The following is an 11,312-nucleotide window of genomic DNA, read 5'->3' on the forward strand; positions in this document are numbered from 1 at the left end:
TAAACTATACACTGTGGAATTTTAGAATACATTTGGACACTAATCCACTTTAAGCTAAAGCATGCCCATGAGCCGTGCTGCAGCTCGCGTTGGTGCTGTTTGTAGGTTTCCGCCCTCTCTTGGAGGCCAGACGGTATCGTTTAGTTAGCATGGTTGCGGTTGTTTGTCTTTTTCTCGTGTTGACTGGCGCCACACGGTTTCGCAAGCGTTGCCTGTCCGCTAGTGGCAGCAGCGGCGGTTATCGATATGTAGTAACTGTTGCCCTATCTCTGGGGCGACGTCGTTGTTTCGATGGGTCGTGTGAGTGTGCCAGTTCGGTTAGGGACTGAGGAAAGCCAGGTCCGACTGCTACGGTCGCAGGTTCGAATCCTGCCTAGGGCATGGATGTGTGTGATGTCCTTAGGTCAGTTAGCTTTAAGTAGTTCTAAGTTCTAGGGAACTGATGACCTCAGATGTTAAGTCCCATAGTGCTCAGAGCCATTTGAACCATTTAGAAGCCAGGTGCGCGCAGTTCGTCAACACGCCGGGACCGCTGGCGGCACACATGGACTGCTGGATGGAAGGGCTGTGGTCACGAGGGTGCACGACTTCTTCGTAAACCGGACCCAGCAAGCTTTAAGATGAGTGCATTTCAATCCAAGTAGAGAAACCTCCACCACTGTGATATCTCGCGATTCTCCAGTGACTTGGGTTCGTGTTGCTGCTCGTAGTGTTGCCAAGGGGAAGAGCAGTGAGTGGAGTGCTTGGGGAAGGCGGATCTGATTAGCTTTCCTCGACTTCTTATTACTATTTACTGCGTTCAACTTGTTACACTTTGCTGAGTTCAACCAGCGGTAAATTTTTCTTGCCTGGTGGCCGCTAACGTCCCAGTTACCTGCCATAGGAGTTAGTATATGTAACGGCATTGTACGTTTCCTCGCCTTGCCGCTGCTGTCCGGTAAGGCGCGTAGTTTTGACAGCTTTCTTGATTGTAGGCCGGTTGGTGATTCTTCTACTCTGGTGGTAGTGATTCCCTTCTCATTCCGGGGGCTCTAATGGTTCAAATGGCTCTGAGCACTATGGGACTCAACTGCTGAGGTCATCAGTCCCCTAGAACTTAGAACTAGTTAAACCTAACTAACCTAAGGACATCACAAACATCCATGCCCGAGTCAGGATTCGAACCTGCGACCGTAGCCGTCTTGCGATTCCAGACTGCAGCGCCTTTAACCGCACGGCCACTTCGGCCGGCCGGGGGGCTCTAAACACAGCATGTTGGACGTAGTGCAGACCGCCGGTTCCGGCTTTGGTGTATTGTTCCATCGTTGCATTTGGTTTATTGGACGTCTGGTAGCTTCACGAAGATTATTATTAGTCATTCGTTAGACTGCCACTAGTCTGAGTTTCTAACTCGTGAAGTGAATGCAACTTTTGGCTGCCTATCTCATCGCTCGCGAAAGTGTTTGTTGCCGGACCTTCTCAGAGGTCGATTCCTGGAGGACCGTCTGTATCAGTTGCTTGTTTTTTTTTTTTAATTAACTTTTACTATTGTATTTGCTGTTTTACAGCAGGTTTCAAAACTTTTCAATATTATTGCCGTTTCTGGCGTGTAAGGCCTTCAGCAGTGATTGTGGTCATTTGCCTTAAAATTTTAATTTGGTATTTGTATTTTAGCAGTAAGCCTTAAAACCTTATTTTCTGCCATTCCTGGCGTCTGATGCCTTCTGCTGTGTTTGTGGACTTACCTTAATACTTCAATACCTGAAGCTGTAAACTGCAGCGAGTTCTTACACAATTCTTAGTTTATTGCCATTCCTAGCGTGTAATGCCTTCTGCCCAGATCACAGTGCCTTACATTTAGAACATTATCTGTTGTATCGTTTATTTCATGGTGATTTGCTAGATTGTAACTCACTGAAAACACTATTATTTACACTGTGTATTTACGTTTTTTCCCAATTTTTGCTGCAGATCTGATGATGGTCATTATAGACCGAAACCGGTAATCTGTTAACAAAAAGTTTGTGACCATAGACGTAAATTAAAGGAAACTTATTGTATATACGCGTCACTGTTTTATTCACGACAGTGTCGCAGCTTGTGAGAAAAAAATTAAGTAGCCGAGGAAAAAATTCGTGATATTAAGAGAAAAAGAGAGCAAGGTCGTTACAAACCTGCCAAGCTATAATCAGCTGTTAAGTGGGAGGATAAAGGACTGAGCCGTATCATCTCTGTCAGTGTAAACTGTTTGACTGGTAATAACGTTTTGTATCCCGGTATCGAATGTGCTCCGACATGAGAGCGAAAAGAGTTGTGGCGAATGCCACAGGTACTCGTGTAAGTTGGGCGCGCCAGCTGGCCGCTCCCACACCACGCCGCGATTCGCGCATTGCGCCGCTGGGATTCGCGAGCCACGGATACCGTGGGCAGCCATCGGGCCGTGTGAAGCGCGCGGCTGCGTTTGCGCTGGCTCTGTCGGTCGAGCCGCGGGCAGGCCCACGGCAAATATTAACAACGGCAGCCGGCAGCCGCCACGCTAGCTAGCGCAGGGGCGGCACCTCGCTTTGGCCGCCGCAATCCACGCCACGGCCCAGCCCGGTCCGGTCCGTACAGAGCGATCGGTGCAAATGAAGCGGCGGGCAGGTCCCTTTGGCGCACGTGGGAGGGAGAGGAGGGGGGGATGGAATCGCGGCTTTTATCCGTTCGGCTGCTCCCCCGTGTTATCCGCATCAAACACAGCAGGCATTCTGCCAGAAAGAACCGAGGAGGCGGGAAATTAAATACCGCGGCCGCGAACAGCGATTCGCTATCGGGCGTTCTGCTACGCTATAGCTCGCAGCAAACCATGCTCCGGCACCGCTGAAATAAATGTTGTAGCGTTTCAGCACGTGATCTCTATTTGTGAACAGAGTACACTTTTACACGTGATTGAAACTCGAGTCTATCCACCATCTACATCTTTAGGAGGATTTAAACTAGAGTTTCTTCCACTGTGTGGTGGCTCCCTTTCTTACACTATAGAGCCAAAGAAGCTGGTAGCGAGCACTTAGAAATGCCGCAACACGACATGGCATGGACTCAACTAATGTCTGAAGTAGTGCTGCAGGGAACTGACATCATGATTCCTGAAGAGCTGTCCATAAATCCGTGATAGTACGACGGGGTGGACATCTCTTCTGAACAGCACGTTGCAAGGCATCCCAGATATGCTAAATAATGTTCATGTATGGCGAGTTTGGTGGCCTGCGAAAGTGTTTAAACTTGAAAGAGTGTTCCTGGAGCCACTCGGTAGAAGTTGTGGACGTGTGGGGGTGTCGCATTATCCTAATGGAATTGCGCAAGTTCTTCGGTATGCACAATGGACATCAATGGATGCAGGTGACCAGACATGATGCTTACGTACCTGTCACCCGTCAGAGTCGTGTCTAGATGTATCACGGCTCTCACATCACTCCAATTGCACACGCCCCACACCATTATAGTTCCTCCAGCAGCTTGAATAGTCCCCTGCTGAAATGCACGGTCCATGGATTCAGACGTTGTCCCAATACCCGTAAACGTCCATCCGCTCCTACAATTAGAAACGAAACTCGTCCGACCAGGCAACGTGTTTCCAGTCATCTACAGACAAATTTCGGTGTTGACGGTCCCAGGGGAGGAGTAAAGCTTCGTGTCGTGCAGTCATCAATGGTACACGAGTGAACTTTCGGTTCCGAAACCCATATCGATGATGATTCGTTGAATCGTTCGTACGCTGATACTTGTTGATGGCCCAGCATTGAGATGTATAGCAATTTGAAAAAGGGTTGCACTTCTGTCACGTTGAACGATTCTCTTCAGTCGTCGTTGGTCCCGTTCATGCAGGATCTTTTTCTGGCCGCAGCGATGTCGGAGATTTGATGTTTTACCGGTTTCCTGATATTCACGGTACTTTCGTGAAATTGTCGTGCGGGAAAATCCCCACTTCATCGCTACCTCGGAGATGCTGTGTCCCATCGCTCGTGCGCCGACTATAACACCTAGTGCAAACTCACTTAAATCTTGATAACCTGCCATTATAGCGGAACCAACTTATTTAACAACTGCACCATATACTTGCATAAAATAGCCGTTGCCGACCGCAGCGCTGTATTTTGCATGTTTACAGATCTCTGTATTTGAATACACATGTCTACAGCAGTTTCTTTGGCGCTGCAGTACATAAAAGAGACTGAGTTTATTTAAATACTAATTAAAGTTTTTAGATCTGGAGCGACAAAGTTCCACTTACGCTTGTGTTAGTTTAGGACACGGTGCTGAGAAAGACTGAGAATCTTTTAGTGGTACTACAGAATAGGTTGAGCTGAGAAATAATTGGCAAGGAAAAAAATTCGATGCGTTGCGCCGTATCCGAGTTAATTAGCATTGAAATTATCCGATCAGGCCGTTGCGTCCACAAATTCAAGCGGCCTGCCAGAGACGATGTCACCAAATGTGTTCTCCTTTTGGTTTCTTAAAACCGAACAAGGGAGCGATACAAAAATCAGGCGTGGGGCGGTAATAAGGATCGAACCTGAGACGAAGGCGGAGTAGTCTCGTACGCTGCCACCTACTCTATGAGAACAACTGACGCTAACTGTATCTTGTGGGCCACTTGAATTTACGCGCGCAATGCTCTGATTTGCTAACTTCAATGATAATTAACTTGGAAACCGTCCAACGTATCAGAATATTTTTTTGAACAATTATTCCTCAGCACAACCTACTCTGCAACACCCTGACACGCTTTTCAGACAGTTTCTGACCACACTGCATAGTGCGCAACAAAATTAAAAGGGTTACGTTTTTTTTTCTCCTATCATGAAGCAGAAGTTCGAAATTTGGCTCATGCATGCAACGTACCTTCGTAATGCTGCAAAAGCGTGATACCTCGTGACGTCGTCACCCACGGATTCGGTGACGCTTCAAATTGCAAGGTGTCGACACGTGCAAGGAAAAGGTCAGAGCTCGAAAGTTCACGTAAGGCGTAAGGTGGTTTAACGATGTCCACTTTAAAAAAAAATTGTATTTGTGGAGATCCACAGCCTCCAGATGCTTAATAAACATAAACATGGTCCGAAGTAGGCTCTAATGCGACGATTATTGAATTGTGCGATTAGCTAATTTCGACTAAGCGTCATTATCAAGCAAAAATGGTTCAAATGGCTCTGAGCACTATGGGACTTAACATCTGAGGTCATCAGTCCCCTAGAACTTAGAACTACTTAAACTAACTAACATAAGGACAACACGCACATCCATGCCCGAGGCAGGATTCGAACCTGCGACCGTAGCAGTCGCGCGGTTCCGGACTGAAGCGCCTAGAACCGCTCGGCCACCGCGGCCGGCGTTATCAAGCACATTGGTAACATCTGTATTTCAAATCATTTTCAAATTGCTGTTAATTACATGTAAAAAGTAGCCATATTCCGTCATTTTAAAACAATGATCCACAATACAGTGACATCTTTGACCGAATATGGCTAATTTTATTTGTAATTAAGAGTGATTTGAAAATTACATGAAATGCAGATGTTACAAATGTGCTTGACAGTCATGCTTAGTCGAAATTAGCTGATCGCACAATTAAATAAACATCGCATTACAGCCTACTACAGACAATGTTCACGTTTATTAAGATGTCAACTTTGGCACCACATTTCACCACAATTCTGCCCAACGTCGCCGCGGAAGTGTCTCACCATAGGAAGGTCGTCACACGTCCCCACACCCACGCCTCACTGCATCTGTTGACGTCTGTGCGGTGGCAATCAGAACCGCAACGCCCAGTGTTGAAATCACGTGTTTTCTTATGGGTGCCTGAGGAAAACATTTCGGAAGCACAGGTGCTCAGAAACGGCGTGAAAATGCCTCGGGAGCCTCGACAAGGACAGGAGTGAAATCAGCCGTTCCCTTGCGGCCTTCATTTTCACACGTTTCGCGGTCGGAGACGACGTTTTGCAGTATTATTTGCAACGCGACGACATTCGCGACAGCCTCTGAGGTGGTAGGACAGGCAACGCTTTCGATACTAGTGCCTGCCGGTCACTTCTGAAATATGAGAAGATGTCAAAAGTGTTGCCTATACTGCGGGCGCTCAGAAGCAGTGGATGCGTGTTCGGTACAGGGACATTTTTAAAGCGATCAACAAAGATGCAGGTGCCATCGACGGTGTTTCCGATTTGGGCGAAAGGGAGGGGTGTTAGTGGGATCCTTTACCGTTTTATTGTATGTCAATGTCGCACGCACCTGTGATCACAGCGCAGGGGGAAGCGAAAGATCGGATGAAAAAGCATCCTCAGCCTTGTCTGCTTTGGATCATATTCAATTTTCGTCGAACTGTTTTGAAGAATCCCTCGTGGTTCTACCCTCCGTATAATAGCAAAAACTGCGGTCACTCTACACACAAAAGGGGTGGGGTCACTCTGAACTGGGTTGCAGCCTCACAGTGTTCTTGCAGGAGGGTTGAATCTCCCAGAGGGGTGTCGCAACGTCAAAGCTTCTCAAGAACGTCACCCGTTGCACATCGCAATGCAAAACGTCGTTTTCGACAACAGAATGTGTGAAAATAAACACCCCAAGAGAAGTTGCGGTTTCATTCACGTCCTTTATGACAACTTCTCAGGTCTCATATTTCCAGATTAGGTTCAAAATGGCTCTAAGCGCTATGGGACTTAACATCTGAGGTCATCAGTCCTCTAGAACTTAGAACTACTTAAACCTAACTAACCTAAGGACAACACACCATCCATGCACGAGGCAGGATTCGAACCTGCGACCGTAGCGGTTTCGCGGTTCCAGACTCAAGCGCCTAGAACCGATCGGCCACACCGGCCGGCTCCAGATTAGGGTTGGTGCCATTCTGTAGTATAACGGGTGTATGCGACGACAGCGGGAAACTACCGTATTGACCAGGGGGACCAGTTTTATACACTCCTGGAAATTGAAATAAGAACACCGTGAATTCATTGTCCCAGGAAGGGGAAACTTTATTGACACATTCCTGGGGTCAGATACATCACATGATCACACTGACAGAACCACAGGCACATAGACACAGGCAACAGAGCATGCACAATGTCGGCACTAGTACAGTGTATAGCCACCTTTCGCAGCAATGCAGGCTGCTATTCTCCCATGGAGACGATCGTAGAGATGCTGGATGTAGTCCTGTGGAACGGCTTGCCGGGTGTTGGCCCTGTGTGCCTCGGTCGTATGCAGTCCTGATTGTGGCGCTCACCTGCACGGCGCCAAACACGCATACGACCATCATTGGCACCAAGGCAGAAGCGACTCTCATCGCTGAAGACGACACGTCTCCATTCGTCCCTCCATTCACGCCTGTCGCGACACCACTGGAGGCGGGCAGCACGATGTTGGGGCGTGAGCGGAAGACGGCCTAACGGTGTGCGGGACCGTAGCCCAGCTTCATGGAGACGGTTGCGAATGGTCCTCGCCGATACCCCAGGAGCAACAGTGTCCCTAATTTGCTGGGAAGTGGCGGTGCGGTCCCCTACGGCACTGCGTAGGATCCTACGGTCTTGGCGTGCATCCGTGCGTCGCTGCGGTCCGGTCCCAGGTCGACGGGCACGTGCACCTTCCGCCGACCACTGGCGACAACATCGATGTACTGTGGAGACCTCACGCCCCACGTGTTGAGCAATTCGGCGGTACGTTCACCCGGCCTCCCGCATGCCCACTATACGCCCTCGCTCAAAGTCCGTCAACTGCACATACGGTTCACGTCCACGCTGTCGCGGCATGCTACCAGTGTTAAAGACTGCGATGGAGCTCCGTATGCCACGGCAAACTGGCTGACACTGACGGCGGCGGTGCACAAATGCTGCGCAGCTAGCGCCATTCGACGGCCAACACCGCGGTTCCTGGTGTGTCCGCTGTGCCGTGCGTGTGATCATTGCTTGTACAGCCCTCTCGCAGTGTCCGGAGCAAGTATGGTGGGTCTGACACACCGGTGTCAATGTGTTCTTTTTTCCATTTCCAGGAGTGTATAATAACGCACTATTTCAAAGCAATTCAAACATTACGAATAAAAATTACTCCTGTTTTAAAAAAAGATTTATTTAAAAACGAAAAATTTTAGCACTGCTGGTGTGGATAACTGATATTTCGGTTTTAATAGTTAAAAATTCCCATCCCTACTCAGATGTAACAGCAATTGTGGAACTGGTTTCTTCTGTGTTGGGAAACAGTTTCGTTACTTTCGACATTTTGACACAGTGTTGTGTCCGAAAAAGTTTTCCTTGGACACCCATCAGAACACCGCGTAATTTCAACACTGTGTGTCTCAGTCTGACTGCCATCGCAGAGGCGTGAAGAAGTAGGTATGGGGTCGTATGACGACCTTCTTCGTGGCGTTGGACATAATTATGGCGCGATTGTGATATCATTAACCCACATTCCTTAAATGATCTTTTGAGCTCTGGCCTTTCCTCTGCACGTGTCAACACCTTGGTGTTAGATGCGTAACCGATTCCGAGGGTAATGTCCCAGGGTGCCAAGTTCCTGCACCACGCATACTTTTACTAGTTTGACGAACATTGAGGCGTCGTATCAAGCCTCGAGCGGACCGCTAAATCACCCGATCTTAACCCCAAGGAAAATATCTGGGGGTATTTGGGGTAGCAAGTGAATCGTAGCAGTCAACATCCCCGCAATTTGGTAACCCTACGGGCTCTAATTGTGAATCAGAGGCTTGAGCTGGACATGGCTTATGTGAAAAAAAAAAAAAAAAACTTGTAGTCCCCATTCCTCGGAGAAATGAGACCTTACCAATGATAGAAGTGATATCACAAGATATAAGCACAGTCTAACTCGTACCTTCACGACACTCCTAGTTACTTTTGTTACACACACTGACAGCAGCGCTCCAAGCGGGTGGAAAGTTACACTTTTGAATACAATATTGGATTATTACAAATAATATCGTAATATTTCTAATATAGTTTCTACTATATTGAGGGTACGTAGTGCCGTAAAAATCGGAAATATCTGGAAAATTACACCACATTTGTCTTTCTTTTGTTTCCTAACGAGGAACGATTCCCTTCTAACCTACAGATATTTAATGAAGATTGTAGTTTTCTCTTAAGAACAAAAAAGTCTAGTAAATATCAGAAGACCTGACCTTTTACAGGTAGACGTTTTGTATCTACTCAACAACGTGAAGTCTTCCTCGCTACACTTCCAGTCAAACAGGTGAATGTGGAACGTAAGAAACTCACATGGAATGCAATGCCTACATTATTTAACGTACCAAAAAAGTCAACAACTGTGGCTGAAGGTAAAAGTACACAAAACGTGACAAAAAACGTCAAAAGGAACACAATTGTTTACCGATTCAGAAGAAACCTGTTCCACAATTGTTGTTACATGTGATCAGGAATGAAAAAAACCGATCGGTTAAAGCCGATACCGGTATTTTAGTTGTGAATAACTAGAAATTACGGTACTTGTTTGTCTCGACAATGAGAGGTGTTTTACACAACGTCCCACATGAGGAGCAATTTCCCGGATGGGTGCATCACATTCTCTCGTGCTAATAATGCGCCCTCGTTCAAACTCACTGACCTGATATTATGGTTCACGCAAAGTCTGTTTGCATCCTGTACGTCTGTTCAAGTCACACTGGTCTATTACGGTCGGTTTATAGCGACAACGACAGCCGCAGGCACATTTTACCAGCAGGTGGTGTTAGGGCGCGATATTGATGTTGACCGTGAACCAGCGTGTGTGGAAATGCTAATCATTCCTGCAGAACATACTAATGTACGTTTCCTGTGAATATGAACGTCCTGTCTCTAGTCATTCAAGATGTCCTGTTTTTTACGAACAGGAGTGTAAATACAGTGTTTGGTCAGAAATGAAATTGACAGAAGCGGGAGCTCCAGATGGCCAAGAATTTAGAAAAAAACTTTTGTCGCGGGTCGGGCGGATCAAGTGCCATTTACGTACGTTAGCGTAGTTTCCAGGAGGCGGTTGGCGCATCGGTAATTACGGTGTCTTGGGATCGAATACTGTGCGGAAACTTTGATTATTTTCAATTTTTATGTTACTTACACTGCGGATGAACTGGAAGAATGTTCAGTGTGTTGCACTTATTAATATTTTCATAAAAGGCGTGGAAAGGAAAGTTACGCGAAAATTTGGGGTTGAACATAAATTTCCAAGGTAACGTCCGCCTGCTGAGCTGAGTGGTAAGGTGCTCGCCTCCCATGCAAGCGGCCCCGGGTTCGATTCCCGGCCTGGTTAGAGATTTTCTCCGCTCGGGGACTGGGTGTTGTGTTGTTCTCATCATCTTTTCATCCTCATCAGCGGCGCCAAGTCGCTCAATGTGGCGTCGACTGGAATATGACATGCACTTAGTGGCCGAACTTTCCCTGATGGGGTCTCCCGTCCATCGATGCCATACGCTCATTTAATTTCCAAAGTACCAGCGTGTACCTGGATGGCTTCCCGGAAGTTATTTTAAAGCGTGTACGACGTCTTTGCAAACAGCTTTTCAAGACGGGATTGTAATTAAAGTGTTCGATGAAACAGGTAAGTCGAGAATCCTCATTTTTCACCGTCAATCGGAATATTCTACTTAAATCCACGTATAGCAAAATATTAATATTTGTATGTTATCTTCCCAGATTGCCAGAACCAGTCGACTTTTAGCCGAACCCAGAACCCTCGACTGGCAGAAGTAGTTCTCGTGAAACGACAGAATATGAAAAAAGTAACCCATTCGTATGCAGCGCAATACACTACAAACATTTTTGGAAATTTATGTCTACCAGCCTTTTCCGGCAAGAGATTACTGGCTCAAAGGGACTGAGAATTAACAAGAAAAGGAATATCGCCATTGCTTCATCAAAGTCTGGGAAACTGGCATCAATCTTGTACAAAAAATTTTTGACTTCTTCTGTTAAGTGACTCGTGGAGAGGACCAACAAATCTATAACTATACAATATATTACAAGATAAAGGACTGCCATCGTGCTGCAGTAAAGTGATTTCCCCACCCCCACCCCATAAAAAACAATCCGCTATTGCACCCCTGCGATGTCTATTTTTATCCTCAGGGAAAGAATTTGATCCCAAAACTTCAAAATATGATCTTATCTCATCGAGAGAGAAAAAGAAATCACATTCCGGGAAGCCTGCACCAGGATACAATCCGTTGTAAATATTTGGGGAAATGATGCGTTATGTGTGGTTTGTTGCCAAACTGTGGGATCAGAGAGCATCTTTTACGAATGTAAATCAAGTTTATTTTTTTTATAAATCTTTAAAACAACCGTGTAATTGTAAAA

Source organism: Schistocerca cancellata, chromosome 2, assembly GCF_023864275.1.
Source record: "Schistocerca cancellata isolate TAMUIC-IGC-003103 chromosome 2, iqSchCanc2.1, whole genome shotgun sequence".
NCBI classification, from domain to species: domain Eukaryota; kingdom Metazoa; phylum Arthropoda; class Insecta; order Orthoptera; family Acrididae; genus Schistocerca; species Schistocerca cancellata.